The 11181-nt window shown below is 45.3% G+C and overlaps 1 long non-coding RNA gene across 1 annotated transcript in view; it reads right to left on the bottom strand.

Annotated features, from left to right (window-relative positions):
• Positions 1–1112: 1112 nt before the first annotated feature.
• LOC116969072 overlaps positions 1113–11181 on the bottom strand; it is a 31109-nt gene continuing 21040 nt past the window's right edge. The window contains exons 2-3 of the long non-coding RNA XR_004410613.1: positions 10841–10923; positions 1113–1172 (exon numbers count right to left, since the gene is read on the bottom strand). This is a non-coding gene — a long non-coding RNA (uncharacterized LOC116969072). The remainder of the gene's footprint in view (positions 1173–10840; positions 10924–11181) is intronic.

Genomic DNA, 11181 nt, shown 5'->3' with positions numbered 1-11181 from the left:
CAGAGAATTCCAGAGATTCACCACTCTCTGTGTGAAAAATGTTTTCCTTATCTCGGTCCATAAGGAATTCCCCCTTATCCTTAAACTGTGATCCCTTGTTCTGGACTTCCCCAACATCGGGAACAATCTTCCAGCATTTAGCCTGTCCAACCCCTTAAGAATGTTGTAAGTTTCTATAAGATCCCCCCTCAAACTTCTAAATTCTCGCGAGTACAAGTCGAGTCTATCCGGTCTTTCTTCATATGAAAGTCCTGACATGCCAGGAATCAGTCTGGTGAACCTTCTATGCACTTCCTCTATGGCAACAATGTATTTCCTCAGATTAGGATACCAAAACTGTACGCAATACTGCAGATGTGGTCTCACCAGGACCCTGTACAACTGCAATAGAACCTCCCTGCTCCTATACTCAAATCGTTTTGCTATGAATGCTAACATACCATTCGCCGTCATCACTGCCTGCTGCACCTGCATGCCTACTTTCAATGACTGGTGTACCATGACACCCAGGTCTCGTTGCATCTCCCCTTTTCCTAATCGGCCACCATTCGGATAATAGTCTACTTTCCTGTTCTTGCCACCAAAGCGGATAACCTCACATTTATCCACATTATACTGCATCTGCAATGCATTTGCCCACTCACCCAGCCTATCCAAGTCACCTTGCAGCCTCCTAGCATCGTCCACACAGCTAACACTGCCCCCCAGCTTCGTGTCATCCGCAAACTTGGAGATGTTGCATTCAATTCCCTCGTCCAAATCATTAATATATATCGTAAATAGCTGGGGTCCCAGCAATGAGCCTTGCCGTACCCCACTAGTCACTGCCTGCCATTCTGAAAAGGACCCGTTTACTCCAACTCTTTGCTTCCTGTCTGTCAGCCAGTTCTCTATCCACATCAATACTGAACCCCCAATACCGTATGCTTTAAGTTTGTATACTAATCTCTTATGTGGGACATTGTGGAAAGTCTTCTGAAAGTCAAGGTGGGGAGGAGATGGAGGAGGTGGGGATGGGTGACTTTGCTTCAGTTGACCAGGTGGAGGAAGGGAGTATGTGGATCCCCGGAGCACGTACCTGGACAGAGTAAAGACATCCATCAAGGATATGTCCGTTGTTAACTGGTACCAGGCTGTGCCCAACCACCAGTACACCAGGGGCAGAGCTTTTTCTGAAAGATACAGGAACACCACATGAGACAACGTTGGGCCCCGATGCTTCCCATCAGTGGAAGCGGAGAGAGCTCAGACTCTCCAACACGGAACCCGCTGATACTGTGGAACAACGTGAGGCTGGGAGACCTTCTCCCCTGCAGGGACCACCACAGAAAGTCCACCGCAAGGTGGTGGCAGGTGAACACAGGGGAGCTATGGGCACCCGAGAAAAAATAAGTCGCAGGAATATCAAGGGGACAATAGTACTCCAGCAGCCACGACAGGACGAATGGCCTCCTTTTGTGTCCAGACTAAAGAAATGGGAGATTGTCAATGACACTTCCACCGAGCAGGGAGTATCACCTTTCAACACAGAGAGATTGCCTGGTTGTGGATGGATAGCAGCCCCCTCTGTCCCAGTCAATCTTAGCCTACAATCAACATGGGCAAAGAGAGACACAAAAAGCTGGAGTACCAGCGGGTCAGGCAACATCTTTGGAGAAAAGGAATAGGTGACGTTTCGGGCCGAGACCCTTCTTCATACTGAGAGGCAGGGGAAAGGGAAACAAGTGATGTAGACGGTGATGTAGACAGATATGGAACACATGAATGAACGATATGCAAAAAAGTAACGATGATGAACAAATGGTCCATTGTTGGTTGGCTGTGGGCTCAGTGTTAATGAATGATACAGACAACGAAACTCAACAGGACGACAGTGAAACTAGTACAACGACTGAGGAGGGGGAGGGACGGAGAGAGAGGGATTCTTGAAGTTAGAGAAATCTAGATTTATTGAACATGGGCACGTCTGCTGATCACCACAATGCTGTGTGCGAGGTTGGCCACGGTCCACCACCTTACACTACATTTCAAAAGTGTCCTCGGTGCCACACAGCTGGGGAAATCTAAAGGAGATCCTATTCTTTCATCACCCCAGTGACCCTGGAGCAAAAACCAGGCCCCCTTAAGTGTTACAATACGACTTCAGTCGGGATCGAGTAACCGAGCATTGACAGTCAGTCGTCTCTTGACTCTATGGTCCTCTGGGCAACTCACCACTCATCTCAGTGAGTGACCCAGTCAGGCTGAGGGAACACACTGGAGTACCAAGCTGGACGGTGTCTTCCTCCCGCACTGACTGTGGTCCTAGGCTGCACGAACAACACAGCACTGGGGACCAGGCCTTGTGCAAACCCTGACAGTTTAAGGAGGGAGCAGCGGGCTGTACCTCACCACTGGGTCCAGTATCAGCAGGGCACTGGTTGACTGGAGCAGAGTTTTGTGGCCATGGACCACAGACGATGGAAAATTAGTATTGCAGGTACATGGAGACAGCAGCGATATCCAGCCCCACAGCTTGGCAAGGGTATGAGAAAGTGGTGTAACATAGAACTAACGTGAATGGATGATCGAATATTCATTGTGGACTCGGTGGGCAGAAGGACTTGTTTCAATGCTGTACCTTTAAAACTAAAACGTAATAAACACATTGTCCATGATATGAACATGATATGATATAATAATCATTGTGGGACAAAAATGTTGGAGTAACTTATTGGGTCTGGCAGCATCCCTGGAGAACATGGATAAGTGATGGGTGATGTCTTTTTTTTTAACCAGCATCTGCAGTTTCTTGTTTTCTACTAATAATCACAATTATTCCAGATGTTTGCAATGCTGTTAATGGAATACATGCCTCAGATTTATTATATAAATGAGCCATTGTGTATGATTCATTCCTATCCTTTTCTATCTTTATATCATGTACACTCCACCTCGTCCTGCATATTATTCAGTAAAGTGTCATTTAGAAAATGTGAATTCTACATTCAATATTAGATTACTTAAAACACAGACTGTTGATCATTGTTGTGGGGCAAATTGAATCTTAATGAACGCGCCATTTCATTTATTGTTCATCTTTTATTCGCTGGTTTATAAATTGGTGGTCATCTCGACTGGATAACTGACATCATATGAGAATGAAAATATAAGCAGTCTATCCCCCTGGCTCTATTGGGAGCCCACACATAATCAGACTCACCCTCGCTATAACCCTCCGACCCATCTTTAGATGACCATATGTGGTGCCGCCTCTGCTGGCGCATGTGACACACACACACACACACACACACACACACACACACACACACACACACACACACACACACACACACACACACACACACACACACACACACACACACACACACACACACACACACACACACACACACACACACACACACACACACACACTATGCAGTGGATTGCAAAAGTTTTCGTGCCCCTTGAAAATGCCCACATTTTGTCACGTTACATCCACAGACGTAAATGTTTTTATTGGGATTTTATGTGATAGACCAACACAAAGTGGTGCATAATTGTTAAGTGGTGGGAAAATGATACATGGTTTTCACATTTTTTTACAAATAAAAAACTGAAAAGTCTGGCCTCCAAAAGTATTCAGCCCCCCTGAGTCAATACTTTGTAGAGCCACCTTTCGCTCCAATTACAGCTGCACGTCTTTTGGGGTATGTCTCTACCAGCTTTGCACATCTAGAGACTGACATTTTTGCCCATTCTCCTAACAAAATAGCTCAAGCTCAGTCAGATTGGATGGAGATCGTCTGTGAACAGCAATTTTCAAGTCTTGCCAGAGATTCTCAATTGTATTTAGGTCTGGACTTTGAATGGGCCATTCTAACACATGAATATGCTTTGATCTAAACCATTCCATTGTAGCTCTGGCTGTATGTTTAGGGTCGTTGTCCTGCTGGAAGGTGAACCTCCGCCCCAGTCTCAAGTCTTTTGCAGACTCTAACAGGTTTTCTTCCAAGATTGCCCTGTATTTGGCTCCATCCATCTTCCCATCAACAACTGACCAGCTTCCCTGTCCCTGCTGAAGAAACGCATCCCCACAGCATGATGCTGCCACCAACATGTTTCACAGTGGGGATGGTGTGTTCAGGGTGATGTGCAGTGTTAGTTTTCCGCCACACATAGCGTTTTGCATTTAGGCCATAAACTTCAATTTTTGTCTCATCTGACCAGAGCACCTTCCTCCACATGTTTGCTGCGTCCCCCACATAGCTTGTGGCAAACTGCAAAAGGGACTTCTTATGGCTTTTTTTCAACAATGGCTTTCTTCTTGCCACTCTTCCATAAAGGCCCAATTTGTGGAGTGCACAACTAATAGTTGTCCTGTGGACAGATTATCCCACCTGAGCTGTGGATCTCTGCAGCTCCTCCAGAGTTACCATGGGCCACTTGGCTGCTTCTCTGATCAATGCTATCCTTGCCCGGCCTGTCAGTTTAGGTGGACGGCCATGTCTTGGTAGGTTTGCATTTGTGCCATACATCTCCATTTTCGGATGAAGGATTGAACAGTGCTCCGTGAGATGTTCAAAGCTTGGGATATTTTTTTATAACCTAACCCTGCTTTAAACTTCTCCACAACTTTCTCCCTGACCTGTCTGGTGTGTTCCTTGGGCTTCATTATGCTGTCTGTTCACTAATACTCTCTAACAATCCTCTGAGGTCTTCACAGTACAGCTGTATTTATACTGAGATTAGATTACACACAAGTGGACTCTATTTACTAATTAGGTGACTTCTGAAGGCAATTGGTTCCACTGGATTGTATTTAGGGGTATCAGAGTAAAGGGGGCTGAATACGTTTGCACGCCGCACTTTTCAGTTTTTTATTTGTAAAAAAATTTGAAAACCATGTATCATTTTCCTTCCACTTCACAATTATGCAACACTTTGTGTTGGTCTATCACATAAAATCCCAATAAAATACATTCAGGTTTGTGGTTGTAACGTGACAAAATGTGGAAAAGTTCAAGGGGTATGAAAACCTTTGCAAGCCATAAATACACACACACACAGTATATATATATATATATATATATATATATATATTTATATTTATATATAATGTATACTGTGTGTGTGTGTGTGTGTGTGTGTGGGTGGGTGTATGTGTGTGTATATATATATATACTGGACTAAGTGGGACCCATTGGGTCCCATGTTCACACGGGAGGGCTGGTCCCCCGACGCAATATTCCACCTCTCCACCAATTCCAATATTGGTGGCCAGTGGGGGAGCTTTCTGGAGTGCTGGTATGAGTTCTTGGGGTGGCAGATCAGTCCCTCAAGCCTGATCTGCTGGCAGCTCACTCACGGCTGGTGTGCTGGCAGTTAACTCATAACTATTCCTTGAAATTCCATTTTCAGCAGGGTGCAAGGCCACCAAATTCAGTGCAGTTTTATTCCACTTCAAGCAGGGTCCAAGGCCACCAAATTCAAAAGCAGCTTCATACCATTTCATGCTGGGTGAAACCACCATAAAACCACACAAAACACCAAACTTACAGTTCAGTAGATATTCAGTGTGTTCAATTGATTCATAGCTGAGACAGAGTCATGACATCTCCCTCCCCCATCATGCAGAGACCGAGCCACACCCACACTTCCGGGTTTTATAACCCCTCGCCCTCCCACCGGAAAAGGTGTGGCTTTCAGGGCGTGATTGACAGGAGAGAGATTCTCAACATTTTTTAAACACAAATAACACTTTTATTTTTCATTGATGGGAAGAATTCTCTGCACTTGCTCAGCAGAGGGGGGACTGAGTAAGATGGCCAAAAATCACAGCCGTAAGTGTAGCGTTTTATCTCAAATCAATATACAGTGCAAACAGGAACTAAGTGCATTTGTAGTAGTGCCTTTTAACCTCAAGCCAAAGCACCCAAGCCGCCATTTGCAGTGTCTTTCAACCTCAAGCCAACGCACCCAAGCCACCATTTGCAGTAAGTAGTGCCTTTCAACTTCAAGCCAAAGCACCCGCCACCATTTGCAGTAAGTAATGCCTTTCAACTTCAAGCCAAAGCACCCAAACAACAATTTGCAAGCAGTGCCTTTTTACTTCAAACAAACCATATTTTCATTTTCAAACCACATTAAGGGTACTCACAGTTGTGTAGACATTTGTTCAGTTTTATTCAGAGCTCAGAGAGACGTGACCCTTGGCTTCATCCATCTTGCAGAGAGTGAGTGAGGCACACCACTTCCTGGTTTTATAGTCCCTACCACTCCCTCCAGCAGGGGCAGCAGAGAGAATGGTAATATTTTTATACTTCAAGCCAAAGCTCCCAAGGCACCATTTGCAGTAAGTAATGCCTTTCAACTTCAATCCAAAGCACCCAAGCCACCATTTGCAGTAAGTAGTGCCTTTCAACTTCAATCCAAAGCACCCAAGCCACCATTTGCAGTAAGAAGTGCCTTTCAACTTCAAGCACCCAAGCCACCATTTGCAGTAAGTAGTGCCTTTCAACTTCAATCCAAAGCACCCAAGCCACCATTTGCAGTAAGTAGTGCTTTTCAACTTCAAGCACCCAAGCCACCATTTGCAGTAAGTAGTGCCTTTCAATTACATGCCACCATTTGCAGTAAGTAGTGCCTTTCAACCTCAAACCACAGCTCCCAAGCCACCATTTTCTGTAAGTAGTGCCTTTCAACCTCAAAGCAATGCCCCCACGCCACCATTTGCAGTAAGTAGTGCCTTTCAACTTCAAGCCAAAGCTCCCAAGCCACCATTTGCAGTAAGTAGTGCCTTTCAACTTCAAGCCAAAGCACCCAAGCCACCATTTGCAGTAAATACTGCCTTTCAACTTCAAGCCAAAGCACATAAAACAACCATTTGCAGGCAGTGCCTTTTTACTTCAAAATAAAATCATTTTTTCATTTTCAAACCACATTAAGGGTACTCACAGTTGTGTAGACATTTCTTCAGTGTCATTCAGAGTTCAGAGAGATGTGGTCCTTGGCTTCAACCATCTTGCAGAGAATGAGTGAGGCACACCACTTCCTGGTTTTATAGTCCCTCCCCCTCCCTCCAGCAGGTGCAGCAGAGAGAATGGTGATTTTTTTAAACTTCAAGCCAAAGCTCCCAAGCCACCATTTACAGTAAGTAGTGCATTTTGAACTTTAATCCAAAGCTCCCAAGCCACCATTTGCAGTAAATAGTGCATTTCAACTTCAAGCCAAAGCACCCAAGCCACCATTTGCAGTAAGTAGTGCCTTTCTACTTCATGCCACCATTTGCAGTAAGTAGTGCCTTTCAACTTCAAGCTAAAGCATCGAAACAACCATTTGCAGGCAGTGCCTTTTTACTTCAAACAAACCATATTTTCATTTTCAAACCACATTAAGGGTACTCACAGTTGTGTAGACATTTGTTCAGTGTTATTCGGAGCACAGAGCGACGTGACCCTTGGCTTCATCCATCCTGCAGAGAGTGAGTGAGGCACACCACTTCCTGGTTTTATAGTCCCTCCCCCTCCCTCCAGCAGGGGCAGCAGAGAGTATGGTGATTTTAAAAAAAAAGATTAATATGTCTCTGATTTGTCATCGATGGGAAAAATCCTCCGCACCCGTAAGGCGGAGGGAGGCTCTGGACGAGGTGGCCAAAAATGACGGCCGTAGGTGGCGGCGTTCTGTCGGAAATCGCAGCACAGTTAGCCAAAAGCGGTCAAGATTATAGATGTAGTAATATACTAGACCAAGTGCAGACCCGTTGGGTCTGTTCCCCCAACGTGCGGTTGTGGGGGGGCGGCATGCAGCGTCACACACTAACTACTCCCCCCTCCCGCACTCACGCTAATGGAGGGGAGGAGGGGGGAGAGAGAGAGAGAGATGGGGGCGGAGGAGAGAGGGGGGAGGAGAGAGGGGGGAGGGGAGATAGGGAGTGAGAGAGGGGAGGGAGAGAGAGTGGAGGGGGAGAGAGGGGAGGGGGGGAAAAGAGAAGGGGGGAGAGAGAAGGGGGGAGAGGGGGGAGAGAGAGGGGGAGGGAGAGGGAGTGCTGAGAGTGGGTTGAGATGAGGGGCGGGGGAGAGGTGGGGAGCAGGGAGGAGGTAGGGGTGTGTGGAGGGGAGGGGGGTTTAGGGGAGGGACGGTGGGGGAGGGGATGGAAGGGAGGAGGGGGAGAAAAAGAGGGGGGATGAGAGGAGAGGGGGAGAGGAGAGGGGGAGAGGAGAGGGGGGGAGCATCGGGGGGAGAGGAGAGGGGGGGGAGGAGAGGGGGAGAGGGGGGAGGAGAGGGGTGGAGGAGAGGGGGGGAGAGACGGGGGAGGAGAGGAGGGGGGGAAAGAGGAGGAGGGGGAGAGGAGAGGAGGAGGTGGGGGAGAGGAGAGGGAGGGAGGGGGAGAGGAGAGGGAGGGAGGGAGGGTGGGAGGGGGGAGAGGAGAGGGAGGGAGAGGAGAGGGTGGGGGTAGAGGAGAGGGATGGGGGAAAACGAGATGGAGGGGGGAGAGTAGAGGGATGGGGGGAGAGGAGAGGGGGGGGGGGAGAGAGTGCCTTTTTACTTCATCCCAAACCCAACCAACCATTTGCAGGGAGTGCTTTTTTATCCTCTAACCATATTTTCATTTTCAAACCAAATTAATGGTACTCACAGTGCTGTAGACATTTGTCAGTGTCATTCAAACCTCTGATTGAGGCACACCACTTGCAGAGACTGAATGAGGCAGACCACTTCCTGGTTTTATAGTCCCTCCCCCTCCCTCCAGCAGGGGCAGCAGGGAGAATGGGTAATGTTGTAAAAACATTAATATCTCTGTCAATTTTCATCGGCGGGAAAAATCCTCGGCACACATGCGCCGGAGGGGGGCTCTGAGCGAAGTGGCCAAAAATGACGGCCGTAGGTAGCGGCGTGCTCTCGGAAACCGCAGCACAGAAAGCCAAAACCGGTCAAGAACAGAGTTTTAGTAATATAGATAGATATATATATATACACACACATATATACATATATATATATATACACTGTGTGTGTGTGAGTGTGTGTGTGTGTGTGTGTGTGTGTGTGTGTGTGTGTGTGTGTGTGTGTGTGTGTGTGTGTGTGTGTGTGTGTGTGTGTGTGTGTGTGTGTGTGTGTGTGTGTGTGTGTGTGTGTGTGTGTGTATATATATATATGTGTGTGTGTGTGCGCATGGTATTTGTGTTATTCAAGGTGTGTGTATGTGTGTATATATATATCTTATATACATATACACACACTTATATATATCTTTATAATAAATGTGGGACAAAATAATAATATACAGAATATATATATATATATATATATATATATTCTGTATTTTACATTTTTCCTATGTATATAGAATATCTATATCCTAATATAGAACATCTATCCACTCAATATTCTAACCTTAATCAAAGTTTACAAATGTTCAAGATACCTTGTACTAGACAATTGATTTATTGCTTTCTCTGTTAGAAATTTAGATCAATGTGATCTCTGTTGTTGGTTAAGAATGCATCAATGGTTCAATTGTTCTTTATTGTAATGTGTGTACAACACAGTGACATTTTTTTTTGCACAACCCACAAATGCACAGTCCACCATATTTTGGTGCCGTTCACAAAACAAAAAGTCCAAAGTCCACATGCTGGCAGTACTGGAGTGCCCATGATCCATGTTAAGCCCAGGTAAGCCCCAGGCTGCTGCAGGTCCACGGCCCTGTATTGTACATTAATGTTAGTGTTCCAGTGAAGCAATTGCTATTTCTGATTAGTGCTAAATTGTTCAGGATTTGCATTGGAAAAATGCAAACAAAGCTAGCTTGTTTCAGAACAATTTTTAGTTTGATGTGACTACACAACAGGGTAATGCTCGAGACATTCTCACATGGTTGGGAGTGCCATAGTCAGTATTTAACACCGCTGTGTGATTTGAAGGTCAGTAGGCATCAATTGTGGGATTTTATTTGACTAATGTTATCAGACCACTGAGTGGGCCTCCCATGAGTGTAGGCTTAATCTTCCAACCTACCTTTTTGCAGACTATAACGCTCTAAAGCACTATATTCTGCCCCTTTGCACTATCTGTTGGACTTGTGTATGACTCGATTATACTCGAGTATGATTAGACTGGACAGCACACAGACAAAGCTTTTCACTGTATCTCAGTGCAGGTGACAATAATAAATCAAAACCAATACTTGTACCAATTGAACCTCCTAGGCACAGTTGTATATCCAACTGAATTTCGTGTGAAAAGTTTAGAAAGAGGTTTATTTACTAAATGTTCTCTCAAAATCTTTTAGATTCAATGAATGCATTAAGGGCTCTTAGGCACATTATCAGGAATTGTAGTGAACCATGAGGGCCTGAGCTATAGGGAAAGATTAAGAAGACTAGGACTCTATTCCTTGGAGCGCAGGAGGATGAGGGTCGATCTTATAGAGGTGTAGAAAATCATGAGAATATTCTCCTACTCTGGGAAAGATGCACAGAGTCTCTTGTCCAGAGTAGAGGAATTGAGAACCAGAGGTTTAAGGTGAGGCGGGAAAATTTAATAGCAACCCGAAGAGTAACTTCTTCACACAAAGGATGTGTGAAATGAGCTGTCGGAGGAGATGGTTGAGGCAGGTACTATCGTCATCTTTAAGAACAATTTAGACAGGTTCATGGATAGGACAGGTTTAGAGGGAAGCGGACCAAATGCAAGCAGGTGGGACTAGTGTAGTTGGGACATGTTGGTCAGTGTGGGAAAGTTGGGCGGAAGGGTCTGTTTCCATGCTGTATGACTCTATGACCACAGTTGTTACCAACACAATACATACAAGTGCTACCTGACTGAAATTGATTCTGCAAATTCTTTCCCTGACCTGTTATTTTCTTGTAATGGATTGCACGTTCCAAACAGAACAGATCCTCAGAAGAGGCTTTCCACAGCTTGTTGATGGTTTCGCTGAAATAAATCACAAATATATATTTTATAATTGTGTTTTTGCAATATTTTGATTGGTAGATTCCGGTGAGACCTGGGTTAGATCTCTGGAAAGAACATATTGTCATGCAGCACTTTTCTATGGTGAGCTGTTTTGGGGATATCCTCAATGAGTGCATTTCCTTGATTTCTTAATTACTCTCATATTATGTATTATTTCTTCCTTCATACAAAATTCTCAGAGTGGACTTTAAATTTATTCCAGTTCATTTCACAAGC

The sequence above is a fragment of the Amblyraja radiata genome (genome assembly GCF_010909765.2).
Source record: "Amblyraja radiata isolate CabotCenter1 chromosome 43 unlocalized genomic scaffold, sAmbRad1.1.pri SUPER_43_unloc_2, whole genome shotgun sequence".
NCBI lineage: Eukaryota > Metazoa > Chordata > Chondrichthyes > Rajiformes > Rajidae > Amblyraja > Amblyraja radiata.
The sequence above is the reverse complement of the archived record's forward strand: the minus strand, read 5'-3'. Positions and strand labels throughout refer to the sequence as shown.